The sequence below is a fragment of the Hyperolius riggenbachi genome, chromosome 8, assembly GCF_040937935.1.
Source record: "Hyperolius riggenbachi isolate aHypRig1 chromosome 8, aHypRig1.pri, whole genome shotgun sequence".
NCBI lineage: Eukaryota > Metazoa > Chordata > Amphibia > Anura > Hyperoliidae > Hyperolius > Hyperolius riggenbachi.
The window spans coordinates 257,474,624-257,492,048 of NC_090653.1; the positions used below are offsets into that span (position 1 = coordinate 257,474,624).

Genomic DNA, 17,425 nt, shown 5'->3' on the forward strand with positions numbered 1-17,425 from the left:
TGTGCAGACAGCAATGTGCAGGGCAGCGCTATACAAAACTACTCACCTCCCTGGTTCCAATCGCTGCTCTCTCGCCACCAGTCTCCTCTCTCCATAGACGCTGATACACACACACGCTGCTTCATGTTTAACAGGAAGCAGCGTGTGTGTGTATCAGCGTCTATGGAGAGAGGAGACTGGCGGCGAGAGAGCAGCGATTGGAACCAGGGAGGTGAGTAGTTTTGTATAGCGCTTCCCTGCACATTGCTGTCTGCACACCGAGGGGGGAGCACGGAGGGCGGCCGGGGAGAGGAAGGGAGGGAGAGGTTGGGCTGCCCTCCCCGTGGCTGCGGCTCCCCCCTCCATCACAGCGCCCCCCTCCCAACAGCGCTCAGGGCGCCCGCACGGGCCGCACGGCCCTAGAAACGGCCATGGTCAGCTGACATCTAGCTATACACGGCCGTGTATTTTAGGGGGGGATAAGGGAGTTTTATGTGACTGCATTTTGATTCAATAAACTTTTGTGATATTTGCTAGCAGACGCTCTCCATAGTCTTTTCTATCTTAAACAAATACTCACTTGCTGGGGATCATGTACGCGTGTTTGTAATGCTTGTCTGCACGCTTTATTAGTCCCAGGGCAGGGCCGAGGCAGAGGCGGGAGAGGCTCCAGCCTCAGGGCGCAGTATAGGAGGGGGCGCAAAACTCCCTCACCTAGGATTTCCCCATTGTGTTTGAAGCGAGAGAAATAAGAAAAGGGGATACATGGCAGTGACTGCAAGCCAGATAACTAGAGATTAAAGGGGAGGTTCAGGGAGGGTGGGTAAAAAATAAAAATCAATTTCCACTTACCTGGGGCTTCCTCCAGCCCGTGGCAGGCAGGAGGTGCCCTCGCCGCCGCTCCGCAGACTCCCGGTGGTCTCCGGTGGCCGACCCGACCTGGCCAGGCCGGCTGCCAGGTCGGGCTCTTCTGCGCTCCAAGGCCCGGAACTTCTGCGTCCCACGCCGGCGCTCTGACGTCATCGGACGTCCTCCGGGCTCTACTGCGCAGGCGCAGAACTACTGCGCATGCGCAGTAGAGCCCGGAGGACGTCCGATGACGTCAGCGCGCCGGCGTGGGACGCAGAAGTTCCGGGCCTTGGAGCGCAGAAGAGCCCGACCTGGCAGCCGGCCTGGCCAGGTCGGGTCGGCCACCGGAGACCACCGGGAGTCTGCGGAGCGGCGGCGAGGGCACCTCCTGCCTGCCACGGGCTGGAGGAAGCCCCAGGTAAGTGGAAATTGATTTTTATTTTTTACCCACCCTCCCTGAACCTTCCCTTTAAGGTGTTGGGGGCCCGGGGGATCCTCTTAGTCTAATAGCAATCGGTGTGTGATGGCTGGGGTGGGAGGGATGGAGTGGGGCACTTTGGTGTCTCAGCCTTGGGTGCTGGAGGACCTTGTCCCGTCTCTGATTAGTCCTATATACATGTATACATTATTATTATTTCATTACTCAGAATTAACAGCAGAGGGCAGCAGAACATTTCTTCTGTGCCATTTATTTTCCCTAGTTACAAGAACTGATTGACTAATAGGAGTAATTTGTCACCCTGGTCTGTGTTCACTTCAATTACCCAATCAGGTGCGGAGGAATGTAAAAATAGAGACGTTTCCCCAGCAGCGGATGGTGGTTGTGCTTCTGAAGAGCAGATAGGATGGCGTGAAGATGCTTGCTTGGTGTACACAGGCGTTTCTGCGTGGCATGTGACCGGCGGGCAAATCCTTGTCTGATGGCTGCATCACTCCATCAAATCAGAAGGGAGGGTGACGTGTTTAATGTCCACCCTAATAACAATAGTCATAGGTGCAACTGAAGTATAATTTGTATATAATGGCATATTTTCTCTATTGGTATATACAACCTTTGGTTTGTACAGAAAAGGGGGCTCAGTGATGAGCGGCTGCGGAGGCAGGGAAAGGGTTACACTCGGCAAAAGTGCAAATTCACACATGAGGTTAAAAGAAATTTAGTTGTAGTGACTGAGTGCCTGAGATGGTAAAGAAAAAAAATATATACATACCTGGGGCTTCCCCTCCAGGCTGATCGCTCCCTTGCCGGCCTTCTGGTCCGCCTGGACCCTCCACAATTGGCCCCAGAAAGACCTCTGCTCCGGGGCGTACAGCGTATGTACCGCCCAGCGGAGTGCTCTCCCCCGTCTTGCTCCAGCCACCTGCACCAGGGGACTTTCTGGGGCCAATATACACACACAATGGGATGCAAACGTTTGGGCAACCTCGTCATGATTTTCCTGTAGAAATCATTGGTTGTTATGATAAAAAAATGTCAGTTAAATATTTCGTATAGGAGACACACACATTGATATTTGAGAAGTGGAATTAAGTTTATTGGATTTACAGAAAGAGAGCAATAATTGTTTAACCCATTCGCGTTCTGTCGTTTTCACTTGAGCAATGTTAGGCTAATGAATGGGAGGTAATCCCATTCATTAGCCTATAACTTTATCACTACTTATCACAATGAACTGATCTATATCTTGTTTTTTCCGCCACCAATTAGGCTTTCTTTGGGGGGTACATTTTGCTAAGAGCCACTTTAAATGCATTTTAACAGGAAGAATAAGAAAAAACTGAAAAAATTCATTATTTCTCAGTTTTCAGCCATTATAGTTTTAAAATAATACATGCCTCCATAATTAAACTCACGTATTGTATTTGCCCATATGTCCCGGTTATTACACCATTAAAATTATATCACAATGTATGGTGACAATATTTTATTTGGAAATAAAGGTGAATTTTTTCCGTTTTGCATCTATCACTATTTACAAGTTTAAAATAAAAAATTATAGAAATATTTCATCTTTACATTGATATTTAAAAAGTTTAGACCCTTAGGTAAATATTTACATGTTTTTTTTTTATTGTAATGTTTTTTTATTTTTATATTAAACATTTTATTTAGGTATTTTTGGGAGGGTGGGATGTAAACATTAGTTTTATAATGTATATGTGTGTTGAGTTTTATTTTTTTTACTTTTAGTTGTAGTTTTACTACCATGAGTTTGTTTACATGACGTCACTCTAAGCGTAACATACGCTTAGAGAGATGCACGGGGGACGCAACAGCCAGAAAAAGCGAAGCTTCTGAGAGAAGCTGTCGCTTTTTCAGCGGGGGAGAGGAATATAGCCCGATTGTAATGATTGTGGAATTATCTCCGTGATCAGCGCACAAGGCGTGCACTGACATGGCGGAAATCCTCCACAAGCGTATGAAATGAGAGAACCCAGCTTTGGTGCAAAGCACCAGTAGAGGGAAATTCCCACCAGCAGGTGGAGCTGTGGAGTGCAGAGGAGCAAGCCTCTGTACTGCCACAGATGCCAGATGGGAATTGTCCGAATTGCAACAGAGCAGGGCAAGATAGCCCTTAAAGAGAGAGAGCACAGCGACAGGGTGAATGTGTGTTCACCAATCTAGTCGCCAACCCGCGACGATGAACACACAACCGTGAAGATCAGGTGGGAAAGCAATCGCAAGAGATAGCGATTACTAATAGCGACACAAGACTCAATAAGCACAGAAAAGGGATGTATGTATGTCCACCAATCCTGTCGCCAACCTGCGACGGTGAACACACAACAGAGGAAATCAAGTGAGAACGCAATCGCAAGAGATGCGATTGCGAATGAGAATGAGAATGAGCACAGGGACAGAATGTATATATGTGCACTAATCCAGTCGCCAACCCGCGACGGTGCACACACAACAGCAGAAACAGAGTAGGAACGCAATCGCAAGAGAGGCGATTGCCAGAGGTGACACAAGACTAAGCAAAGGTAAACCCAGGAGCAGAGCAAAGGCACAGCAAATCATACAATGAGAATGATAAGGAAAATAACAAACGCTAACTAAACGCGAACACCACACTCATTCGCAACAGCGAACGCGTTTACAGCGCAATCTCCGCACGTTAAGCGCAACAGAGACAAGCACGCCACCCTAACTAACCACCGACACACAAACACGAAACAGAGGACGCGAGTGCTTGCTTAACGGTTACCTCACTAAGCCTACAGCAAGCGTTCGTATCAGACAAGACAGATGAGATAGCCGGTAGCAACCGCTGCTCCAGCTATACTCCAAGAAAGCAGAACAATAGCAGGATCCACTGCTCTTTCCGCCAGAGCGAGTGCGATCCAAGTACAGAAAGATGAGGTAGCCAGTAACAACCGCTGCTCCAGCTTACCCTCCAAGAATACAGATAAGAAGGATCCACAGCCGCTACTGCTAGAGGCAAGTGTGATCCAAGCAGATGAACAGAAGGGGCTACCAGTAGCAACCGCTGCTCTGGTTAGCACCCCCAGAAGACAGACAGAACAGGCAATACAAATAATACAACCTGACTGAACTAGAGGGGTGTCTAATACAGCCCCCAGAAATACTCTAAGATAGCTTAACCATTTCCTGACCAAGGTGATAGAGATCTACGCCCTGTTTTGATGGGCTCCTGGCTGGCAGGGCGTAGATCTCTATCACCGGCGCCGCTGCTCCCCGCCGCGATCGTCCGCACCGAACCGGCGGCACTTAGCTGTCTTATGACAGCTAAGGCTTCCGGGTATCGGCAGGAGCCGTCACTGATTGGCTCCCTGCCGTGTGATCGCTGTGAGCCAATCACAGCGATCACCCTCCGAAAGGCAACATAGTTGCCGTTCCGCCTCCCTCTCCGCCTCCCTCTCCCTGTCATTGTGGATCTTGTGTGACAGGGAGAGACGCACAGCCTGCAGCCGTGACAGGCTGTGCGATTTTAGTGTAAAAAAACAATTTTTTTTCCAGATCTCCCCCCCATGTATCCCTTGATCCCCTCCCAATCACCTATATATATATATATATATATATATATATATATATATATATATATATATATATATATATATATATATATATTTATATAGATAGATAGATAGATAGATAGATAGATAGATATAGATATAGATATATATAGATAGATATATATAGATATATATATATATATATATATATATATATATATATATATTACTGGATTGTGATTTTAACCACTTGCCGACCGCCGCCCCTACCTAGGGGCGGCGCCAAAGTGGAGCCCGCAACGACCGCAATACGCCGATCGGCGGCGGCTCGTTGCGGACTAGTTGACCTGGGATTGCACGCTGGATGTGCCCACCCGCGACATCAACCCGCCAGCCAATTAGCAGTGGCGGCAGGTTGTTAACCCCCGATCTGCCGCATGTAAAGCGGATAATACGCTTTGTAATGTATACAAAGCGTATTATACAGGCTGCCTCCTGCCCTGGTGGTCCCAGTGATTGAGGGACCACCAGGGCAGGTTGCAGCCCTCCTAGTAAGTACCCAAGCACACTGATCCTGCCCCCTGATCGCCCACTGCACCCATCAGACCCCCCCTGCCCACCCCTCAGACACCTGTTTGCACCCAATCACCCCCCTAATCACCCATTAATCACTCCCTGTCACTATCTCAACGCTATTTTTTTAGATTAGGTCCTAAACTGCCCCCTGGGGGCTCCTGAACACCCCCCCCCACACACACACACACACCCTCAGATCCTCCCTAGACCCTCCCCCCTGTGTACTGTATACATCTATTCTTCCCTATAATCACCCACTGATCACCTGTCAATCACCCATCAATCACCCCCTGCCACCACCTGTCACTGCCACCCATCAGATCAGACCCTAACCTGCCTTTTGCAGGCGCCTGATCACCCACCCACACCCTCATAATGCGTGCACACCCACCCTCAGATCACCCCCGAAAGTGCATTGTTTACATCTGTTCTCCCCTCTAATCATCCACTGATCACCCATCAATCACCCATCAATCACCCCGTCACCACCTGTCACTGCTACCCATCAGATCAGACACTAATCTGCCCCTTGCGGGCACCCAATCACCCGCCCACACCCTCAATTAGCCCCCCGGACCCCCTCTGATCAACTCGCCAGTGCATTGCTTGCATATATTCTCCTCTGTAATCACCTACTGATCACCTATCAACCACCCCATCACCCCCTGTCACCACCTGTCACTGCTACCCATCAGATCAGGCCCTAATATGCCCCCTGCGGGCTTCTGATCACCCGGCCAAACCCTCACCCGCCCCACCGCAGTGACAGAATTTTTTTTTCTGATCACTGCTGGTACGACTTAATTGCCATGTCCAGGTCACGATTTGAGAACATTCCTGCACTTCAGTGCCAATACAACCTGTCATCTAAGAAGCCACCCTGCTTATGACCGGTTCCACAAAATTCGGCCCCTCAGACCACCTGTCATCAAAATTTGCAGATGCTTATACCCCTGAACAGTCATTTTGAGGCATTTGGTTTCCAGACTACTCCTCGTGGTTTTGGGCCCCTAAAATGCCAGGGCAGTATAGGTACCCCACAAGTGACCCCATTTTAGAAAAAAGACACCCCAAGGTATTCCGTTAGGTGTATGACGAGTTCATAGAAGATTTTATTTTTTGTCAAAAGTTAGCGGAAATTGATTTGTATTGTTTTTTTTCACAAAGTGTCATTTTCCACTAACTTGTGACAAAAAATAAAATATTCTATGAACTCACCATACACCTAACGGAATACCTTGGGGTGTCTTCTTTCTAAAATGGGGTCACTTGTGGGGTTTCTATACTGCCCTGGCATTTTAGGGGCCCTAAACCGTGAGGAGTAGTCTAGAAACCAAATGCCTCAAAATGACCTGTGAATAGGACGTTGGGCCCCTTAGCGCACCTAGGCTGCAAAAAAGTGTCACACATGTGATATCGCCGTACTCAGGAGAAGTATATAATGTGTTTTGGGGTGTATTTTTACACATACCCATGCTGGGTGGGAGAAATATCTCTGTAAAGGGACAATTGTGTGTAAAAAAAATCAAAACATTTTAATTTACAGAGATATTTCTCCCACCCAGCATGGGTATGTGTAAAAATACACCCCAAAACACATTATACTACTTCTCCTGAGTACAGCGATACCACATGTGTGACACTTTTTTGCAACCTAGGTGCGCTAAGAGGCCCAAAGTCCTATGAGTACCTTTAGAATTTCACAGGTCATTTTGAGGCATTTGGTTTCTAGACTACTCCTCACGGTTTAGGGCCCCTAAAATGCCAGGGCATTATAGGAACCCCACAAGTGACCCCATTTTAGAAAGAAGACACGCCAAGGTATTCAATTAGGTGTATGGGGAATTCATAGAAGATTTTATTTTTTGTCACAAGTTAGTGGAAAATGACACTTTGTGAAAAAAACTATAAAAATCAATTTCCGCTAACTTGTGAAAAAAAAATGAAATCTTCTATGAACTCCCCATACTACTAACGGAATACCTTGGGGTGTCTTCTTTCTAAAATGGGGTCACTTGTAGGGTTCCTATACTGTCCTGGCATTTTAGGGGCCCTAAACCGCGAGGAGTAGTCTAGAAAATAAATGCCTCAAAATGACCTGTGAAATCCTAAAGGTACTCATAGGACTTTGGGCCCCTTAGCGCAGTTAGGGTGCAGAAAAGTGTCACACATGTGGTATCACTGTACTCAGGAGAAGTAGTATAATGTGTTTTGGGGTGTATTTTTACACATACCCATGCTGGGTGGGAGAAATATCTCTGTAAATGGACAATTGTGTGTAAAAAAAATCAAAAGAAATCTCATTTACAGAGATATTTCTCCCACCCATCATGGGTATGTGTAAAAATACACCCCAAAACACATTATACTATTTCTCCTGAGTAAGGCGATACCACATGTGTGACATTTCTTTTGCAGCCTAGGTGCGCTAAGGGGCCCAAAGTCCTATGAGCACCTTTAGGCTTTACAGGGGTGCTTACAATTTAGCACCCCCCAAAATGCCAGGACAGTAAACACACCCCACAAATGACCCCATTTTGGAAACTAGACACTTCAAGGTATTCAGAGAGGGGCATGGTGAGTCCGTGGCAGATTTCATTTTTTTTTTTGTCACCAGTTAGCAGAAATGGAAACTTTTTTTTATTTATTTTTTTTGTCACAAAGTGTCATTTTCCGCTAACTTGTGACAAAAGATAAAATCTTTTATGAACTCACCATGCCTCTTAGTGAATACTTTGGGATGTCTTCTTTCCAAAATGGGGTCATTTGGGGGCTATTCATACTATCCTGGAATTCTAGCACCTCATGAAACCTGACAGGTGCTCAGAAATGAGAGGGATGCTTCAAAATGGGAAAATTTAATTTTTGCACCATAGTTTGTAAACGCTATAACTTTTACCCAAACCAATAAATATACACTGAATGGGTTTTTTTAATCAAAAACATGTTTGTCCACATCATCAAGCCCCTGATGAGTGCGCATGCACGAAACGCGTAGGGCGGAGCTACAGGCGGACAGAGCTGGCGTGGAAGATTGTTTATGACATGCTTGTTTTTACTGGGAACATGTGAGTGCACTATTTTATATATATTTTTATTAAAGTGGATGGTTTTACGCTATGTGGAGCATTTCAGTTATTAGGCTGATGTGAAGCTTCTGTTCCTGTGGAGTGTATCTGCTAGAGGCTGGCTGTGAAAAACTCGCTGGGATACTGAGCGCAGTTGCTGTCCTATAACTTGGGCAGCAAAGTAGAAGGTGAGAGGCCACGAGTGCTTGTGGTGGGACCATCTGTGATGCACTTGGGAGAAACATATTAGGTCTAAAGGTGTGGAAGTGCTATTGTTGCTGTCTGTGGTTGGCGGCGATAACACATGGTGAGGACCTGTATAACCTGGTGGGTTGTGGTGGACACACAAGCAGCTATCATCATTATTTCTAAAAACACTGGGTGTTGAGGGAATGCGACACTGCTACAATACAGTATTACGCTATGGTTTTATTTCTGTTTGTTTTTGAGTGATACAACTATAAGAAGATTGCAAGTACATGTGAGCGCAGCATCTTAAAGGAGAACTGACATATACATCTTATGCTTGATGATTGGTGCAGCGATCCGTGGACACGTAATTAAGTCTTTGGACTGTACAAAGGACGTTTACTATTGATTTTTTTTTCCTTTTTCGTTCTGTGTTGTTAATTTTGTCACATTGGGATAGTGAATGTTTATACTGCATAGAGTGAGCGCACAAAACATAGATTAATATTTAATAAATATACACTGAATGGGTTTTTTTTAATCAAAAACATGTTTGTCCACATTTTTCGCGCTGCATGTATACAGAAATTTTACTTTATTTGAAAAATGTCAGCACAGAAAGTTAAAAAAATCATTTTTTTGCCAAAATTCATGTCTTTTTTGATGAATATAATAAAAAGTAAAAATCGCAGCAGCAATCAAATATCACCAAAAGAAAGCTGTATTAGTGACAAGAAAAGGAGGTCAAATTCATTTAGATGGTAGTTAGTATGACTGAGCAATAAACCATTAAAGCTGCAGTGGTCTGAATGGAAAAAAGGCTCTGGTCCTTAAGGGGTGAAAAGACTGCGGTCCTTAAGTGGTTAAACCAGTGTTTTTCAACCGGTGTGCTGCGGCATGTTGCCTGGTGTGCCGTCCTCTTCCCCCCCTCCCGCACGTCCCCGCGGCCGCCGCTGCTATTACCTTAGCAGCGGCCGCTCTCCCCTCTCCAGCGCATGTGTTTATTCAAGGCAAGCAGCGTATCTCCCGGCTGCTCAGTGTGACGCGCAGGAATCAGGGCTCGGTTACCATAGTAACGGCGATACATATCGCCTCTACAGGAAGCTGTTGCCCTGCTTCCTGCGCGTCACACAGAGCAGCCGGGAGATACGCTGCTTGCCTTGAATAAACACATGCGCTGGAGAGTGGAGAGCGGCAGCTGTTAAGGTAATAACAGCGGCGGGGACGGGCGGGGGGCACCACCTACCCATACTGGGGCACTATACTAGCTATACTTGGGCGCTATACTGGCTATACTGGGGCACTATTCTGGGGCACTATACTAGCTATACTGGGGCACTATACTGGGGCACTATACTGGCTATACTGGGGCACTATACTAGCTATACTGGGGCACTATTCTGGCTATACTGGGGCACTATTCTGGCTATACTGGGACACTATTCTGGCTATACTGGGGCACTATTCTGGGGCACTATACTAGCTATACTGGGGCACTATACTGGTGCACTATACTGGCTATACTGGGGCACTATACTGGCTATACTGGGGCACTATACTAGCTATACTGGGGCACTATTCTGGCTATACTGGGGCACTATTCTGGCTATACTGGGGCACTATTCTGGCTATACTGGGGCACTATTCTGGCTATACTGGGGCACTATACTGGCTATACTGGGGCACTATACTAGCTATACTGGGGCACTATTCTGGCTATACTGGGGCACTATTCTGGCTATACTGGGGCACTATACTGGGGGCACTATACTGGCTATACTGGGGCATTATTCTGGCTATACTGGGGCACAATTCTGGCTATACTGGGGCACTATTCTGGCTATACTGGGGCACTATACTGGGGGCACTATACTGGCTATACTGGGGACACTATACTGGCTATACTGGGGCACTATTCTGGCTATACTGGGGCACTATTCTGGCTATACTGGGGCACTATACTGGCTATACTGGGGCACTATTCTGGCTATACTGGGGCACTATTCTGGCTATACTGGGGAACTATTCTGGCTATACTGGGGCACTATTCTGGCTATACTGGGGCACTATACTGGCTATACTGGGGCACTATACTAGCTATACTGGGGCACTATTCTGGCTATACTGGGGCACTATTCTGGCTATACTGGGGCACTATACTGGGGGCACTATACTGGCTATACTGGGGCACTATTCTGGCTATACTGGGGCACTATTCTGGCTATACTGGGGCACTATACTGGGGGCACTATACTGGCTATACTGGGGCACTATTCTGGCTATACTGGGGCACTATTCTGGCTATACTGGGGCACTATTCTGGCTATACTGGGGCACTATACTGGGGGCACTATACTGGCTATACTGGGGCACTATTCTGGCTATACTGGGGCACTATTCTGGCTATACTGGGGCACTATTCTGGCTATACTGGGGCACTATACTGGGGGCACTATACTGGCTATACTGGGGGCACTATACTGGCTATACTGGGGCACTATTCTGGCTATACTGGGGCACTATTCTGGCTATACTGGGGCACTATACTGGCTATACTGGGGCACTATACTAGCTATACTGGGGCACTATTCTGGCTATACTGGGGCACTATTCTGGTTATACTGGGGCACTATTCTGGCTATACTGGGGCACTATACTGGGGGCACTATACTGGCTATACTGGGGCACTATTCTGGCTATACTGGGGCACTATTCTGGCTATACTGGGGCACTATACTGGGGGCACTATACTGGCTATACTGGGGCACTATTCTGGCTATACTGGGGCACTATTCTGGCTATACTGGGGCACTTCTCTGGCTATACTGGGGCACTATACTGGGGGCACTATACTGGCTATACTGGGGGCACTATACTGGCTATACTGGGGCACTATTCTGGCTATACTGGGGCACTATTCTGGCTATACTGGGGCACTATACTGGGGCACTATACTGGCTATACTGGGGGCACTATACTGGCTATACTGGGGCACTATACTAGCTATACTGAGGCAACTAAACTCCCTCCTACACTGGGGCAACTATGCTAGCTATGCAGCCGCCCCGACCCCCCCCCCCCCCCCCCCCCATAGCCTGCTGCGCACGGCACTGTCCACTAGGTCCACGGAATAACGTGCTGTGGACTGATGAAACTAAATATGAGTTATTTGGGAATAACGAGGAGTGTTATGCATGGAGGAAAAAGAACACAGCATTCCAAGAAAAACACCTGCTACCTACAGTGAAATATGGTGGTGGTTCCATCATGCTGTGGGGCTGTGTGGCCAGTGCAGGGACTGGGAATCTTGTCAAAGTTGAGGGATGCATGGACTCCACTCAGTGTCAACAGATTCTGGAGACCAACGTCCAGGAATCAGTGACAAAGCTGAAGCTGCGGCAGGGCTGGATCTTTCAACAAGACAACAACCCTAAACACTGCTCAAAATCCACTAAGGCATTCATGCAGAGGAAAAAGTACAACGTTCTGGAATGGTCATCTCAGTCCCCAGACCTGAATATAATTGAAAATCTGTGGTGTGAGTTAAAGCGAACCTTAAGTCTACTAAAAAAAAATGAGATTTACTCACCTGGGGCTTCCCTCAGCCCCCAGCAGCCGATCGGTGCCCTCGCAGCTCCGCTCCGATGTCCCAGGACCCGCCGGCGAGCACTTCCGGTTTGGCCGTCAGCGGCCGACAGGCATGGGAACGCGAGTGATTGTTCGCGTTCCCAGCCTGTATATCGCCCCCTATGCTGCTATTGCGACCTCCTGGCCGCAATAGCAGCATAGGGGGCGATATACAGGCTGGGAACGCGAACAATCACTCGCGTTCCCATGCCTGTCGGCCGGTGACGGCCAAACTGGAAGTGCTCGCCGGCGGGTCCTGGGACATCGGAGCGGAGCTGCGAGGGCACCGGTCGGCTGCTGGGGGCTGAGGGAAGCCCCAGGTGAGTAAATCTCATTTTTTTTAGTAGACTTAAGGTTCGCTTTAAAGAGAGCTGTCCATCCATGCTTGGAAGCCATCAAACCTGAATGAACTAGAGATGTTTTGTAAAGAGGAATGGTCCAAAATACCTTCAACCAGAATCCAGACTCTCATTGGAACCTACAGGAAGCGTTTAGAGGCAGTAATTTCTGCAAAAGGAGGATCTACTAATTATTGATTTAATTGTTTTTTTTTTTTTTTATGCACCTGCCTAATTTTGTTTAAACAATTATTGCACACTTTCTGTAAATACAATAAACTTCATTTCACTTCTCAAATATCACTGTGTGCGTCTCCTATACAATATATTTAACTGACATTTTTATTTTTTATCATAAGAACCAACGATTTATACAGGAAAATCATGATAATTAACAAGGGTGCCCAAACTTTTTCATCCCACTGTATATATATATATACAGTCTTGTGAAAAACTAGCCCCCTTCCTGATTTCTTATTCTTTTGCATGTTTGTCACACTTAAATGTTTCTGCTCATCAAAAACCGTTAACTATTATTTAAAGATAACATAATTGAGCACAAAATGCAGTTTTAAATGATGTTTTTTACTATTTAGTGAGAAAAAAACCTCAAAACCTACATGGCCCTGTGTGAAAAAGAAATTGCCCCCTGAACCTAATAACTGCTTGGGCCACCCTTAGCAGCAATAACTGCAATCAAGCGTTTGCGATAACTTGCAACGAGTCTTTTACAGCGCTCTGGAGGAATTTTGGCCCACTCATCTTTGCAGAATTGTTGTAATTCAGCTTTATTTGAGGGTTTTCTAGCATGAACCGCCTTTTTAAGGTCATGCCACAACATCTCAATAGGATTCAGGTCAGGACTTTGACTAGGCCACTCCAAAGTCTTCATTTTGTTTTTCTTCAGCCATTCAGAGGTGGATTTGCTGGTGTGTTTTGGGTCATTGTCCTGCTGCAGCACCCAAGATTGCTTCAGCTTGAGTTGATGAACAGATGGCCGGACATTCTCCTTCAGGATTTTTTGGTAGACACAGTAGAATTCATGGTTCCATCTATCACAGCAAGCCTTCCAGGTCCTGAAGCAGCAAAACAACCCCAGACCATCACATTACCACCACCATATTTTACTGTTGGTATGATGTTCTTTTGCTAAAATGCTGTGTTACTTCTACGTCAGATGTAACGGGACACGCACCTTCCAAAAAGTTCAACTTTTGTCTCGTCGGTCCACAAGGTATTTTCCCAAAAGTCTTGGCAATCATTGAGATGTCCTTTAGCAAAATTGAGAAGAGCCTTAATGTTCTTTTTGCTTAAAAGTGATTTGCGCCTTGGATATCTGCCATGCAGGCCGTTTTTGCCCAGTCTCTTTCTTATGGTGGAGTCGTGAACACTGACCTTAATTGAGGCAAGTGAGGCCTGCAGTTCTTTAGATGTTGTCCTGGGGTCTTTTGTGGCCTCTCGGATGAGTTTTCTCTGCGCTCTTGGGGTAACTTTGGTCGGCCGGCCATTCCTGGGAAGGTTCATCACTGTTCCATGTTTTTGCCATTTGTGGATAATGGCTCTCACTGTGGTTCACTGGAGTCCCAAAGCTTTAGAAATGGCTTTATAACCTTTACCAGACTGATAGATCTCAATTACAGTACTTATGTTCTCATTTGTTCCTGAATTTCTTTGGATCTTGGCATGATGTCTAGCTTTTGAGGTGCTTTTGGTCTACTTCTCTGTTTCAGATAGTTCCTATTTAAGTGATTTCTTGATTGAAACAGGTGTGGCAGTAATCAGGCCTGGGGGTGACTACAGAAATTGAACTCGGGTGTGATAAACCACAGTTAAGTTATTTTTTAACAAGGGGGGGCAATCACTTTTTCACACAGGGCCATGTAGATTTGGAGTTTTTTTTCTCACTAAATAATAAAAACCATCATTTAAAACTGCATTTTGTGTTCAATTATGTTATCTTTGACTAATAGTTAACGGTTTTTGATGAGCAGAAACATTTAAGTGTGACAAACATGCAAAAGAATAAGAAATCAGGAAGGGGGCAAATAGTTTTTCACACCACTGTATATACATACACTCTCATGAGAATTCTGCATAGGGAAGGAGAGGAGGAAGGCACTCAAGGAGGGGAGTGAGCCACCTTTTCCATCATCAGGCGCCTATAGGCACATGCCTACAGTGCCTTATGGTAAATCTGGCCCTGGAATCCAGCGTTGGCATCCCCAAAAGTCTGCTTGTCAGCGCTTGTCGCTGCTCCTGCGCAGGTGCACTAGCTGCTTTCCCCTTGGGCTACGGTGAAATAGCCAAGCCTGATCAGATCTGCTCTACTTCCCAATCACACATGCAACGCGCTTGCGCTGCAGAGTGGACCCGATCTGGCTCAGATATTTCCTCGCCTGAGACCGAGGGGAAAGCTGCTAGTGCACCTGTGCAGGAGCAGCGACAACCGCCACTGGATGTTGTCACTGTTTTGGTTGATCTGAGGGATTCAGCGCTGGATCTGGCTGGCTGAGCAGAATGAGGGAAGCCTCATTGGGGTCCACGGCAGTGCTGGTCGTAATGGAAAAATCTACGCTTACGGATCATTACACGTAATTTTACGCTATTACGCATTACGCAATTACGGTTACGGCGTAGGAAATTATCTACGGTACATCACTGTAATTACGCGTAAACTTACGCAGTTACGCGTAAGGATACTGTAATGTAGGCGCTTACACTACGATGTTATGCGTAGTGCTGTAATACCCATTAATGCGTATTTTTTTACGCATACGGACAATATGTACGCAATAGCCGTTCAAAGTGACAGTTATTGCGTACATATCATTCCTATGCGTCAAAACGTACGTTTATACTGGAGGGCGGGAGAAGATACTATTGGTTGCTTAGGATGTTGACTGATTGGCTACTCTTAGAAAAGGGGAGTTTTTACGTTAGTAATTACGCGTAAAATTACGCGTAAGTGTTCGTAAAATTACGCATACCTAGCAATTACGGTAGACAGTGTAATTACGATACCACTCTACTGCTTACGCGTAAATAATTACGCGTAAGACCGTAATTTACGCGTAGCGCTTACGCGTAAATTTACATTGAATTACGATGCGTAATTACGCTCATGCGTAATTTCGGCCCAGCACTGGTCCACGGGCCTCCCCCTCCCGAGGTAAGTATCTGATTTTTTTTTTAATTTAACAAAGTTAAAGGTTTACTTTACCTGGCGATTTGATTATCTCCGGATTTTAAGGGAAAATAAACATATCCCCAGATAGATTTTACAAAATAAATACTATACCTGGTATTTTTGCTGCTCTGGTGTGCCTTTTTTTGTGTTGTTTTTTTTTACTAAAACTTCATGCAAAACAAAGTGCATCAGAAAAGCATATTATTCAGTGGGCTGTGTGCAAAATGAAATCACTATTTCTAAAGACCTCTTATGACTAACATATATAGATTAAAACAAAAAACATTTTTCAATACAGGCATAGCTCCTTCCTCGGCACCAGCAGCTCCTCCCATCTCATCAGAGCTCTCTGTGATGCTGTGAATATACAGAACAGGAAAGCAGAGCCAGAAGGTGGCAGGCTTTGGTTTGAAAAGACATCAGAGAAGACAGACTCAGCTATAATGATTCCTGAGCAAAGCCACACTGAATGCTCAGTCGGGGGTTTTATCAGGGCTGAGAACAAGCAGGCTGAGCAGTGAAGGATGAAACAGAGAGCAGGGTAGGTGTTTTCTCTAATGTTCCCACTGATATGTATGGTAAAATACATGAGGGTGCTTTGTAAAAAATCATGCTGCTAGAGAGATCTGCAGCATCCCAGCACTTACTCGCCTCCCTGGGATCCAGCGCTGCAGTTCTCCCTCCATCCTCCGGGTGGTGCTTTAACCCTCTAGTGAGAGGGGGGAATGACCTGGGTGCAGTACCCTAGTGTCTGATTGATTTCCTCCTCACCCACCTCCTTCCAGGGACTGTTTAAAAGGGTATGGGGTAGGACCACTACACTACATGGGAAAGCTACTGGGGTGGAGGGAGGCACTGGCAACGTGACTACGAGGGAGAGCTGTGAGAAGAGGGGAGGGCACTTGATTACCAGTGGATGCCTTAAGGGGAAGGAGGGACCACTAGACTACCCTTGAAAGATATGAGGGGAGGGGGATCACTAGACCCCAGGGAAAGATGAACACCAGGGCAAGCTTTAACAAAACGATGGAGCTATTTCTATGGAAATACTGTTTTTGCCACCTCCTATAATCCCATCCACTTTTGAAAGCACACCCCCAGCATAATAAAGCAACCAATTATGCTTTCTGTAAACCGGTCAGCGTTCTCGCCTTGCAGCGCTGGCTCCCTGGTTCAAATCTCAGCCAGGTCGTAATCTGCAAGAAGTTTGTATGTTCTTCCTGTGTCTGCGTGGGTTTCCTCCGGGTACTCCGATGTCCTCCCACATCCCAAAAACATACAGATGAGTTAATGGGTTTCCCCCTAAATTGGCCCTAGACTATGATACATACCCTACAAAATACATACATAGACATATGACTATGGTAGGGATTAGATTGTGAGCCCCTCTGAGGGACAGTTAGAGACAAGACAATATACTCTGTACAGTGCTGCGGAAGATATCAGCTCTATATAAATACTAAAAATAACTTATTTTAGCCCAATCACATAACTAGGAAGCATTGGACCAAACAGAGAATGCAGAATTTTTCTGCCAAATTTTAATTTCAGACTAATCCATCACAAGACTGATTTTCCGTTTTTTTTCCGATTTCCATTTTCCTGATTTTTGTTTTCATTTTTTTGCATTTTCT

At 46.1% G+C, this 17,425-nt stretch overlaps 1 protein-coding gene across 2 annotated transcripts in view; it reads left to right on the forward strand.

The window, feature by feature from the left end:
* The window catches only part of LOC137527784 (leucine-rich repeat neuronal protein 1-like), a 67,450-nt gene that overhangs the window by 17,774 nt on the left and 32,251 nt on the right, over positions 1 to 17,425 (forward strand). The window contains exon 1 of one of the 2 annotated variants that reach the window (XM_068248682.1): positions 16,193 to 16,332. The exons of the other annotated variant lie outside the window; for it this stretch is intronic. The gene's annotated coding sequence lies outside the window, so the exon portion shown is untranslated. Of the gene's footprint in view, positions 1 to 16,192; positions 16,333 to 17,425 lie in introns of those variants that run through there. 2 annotated transcript variants of the gene reach the window in all.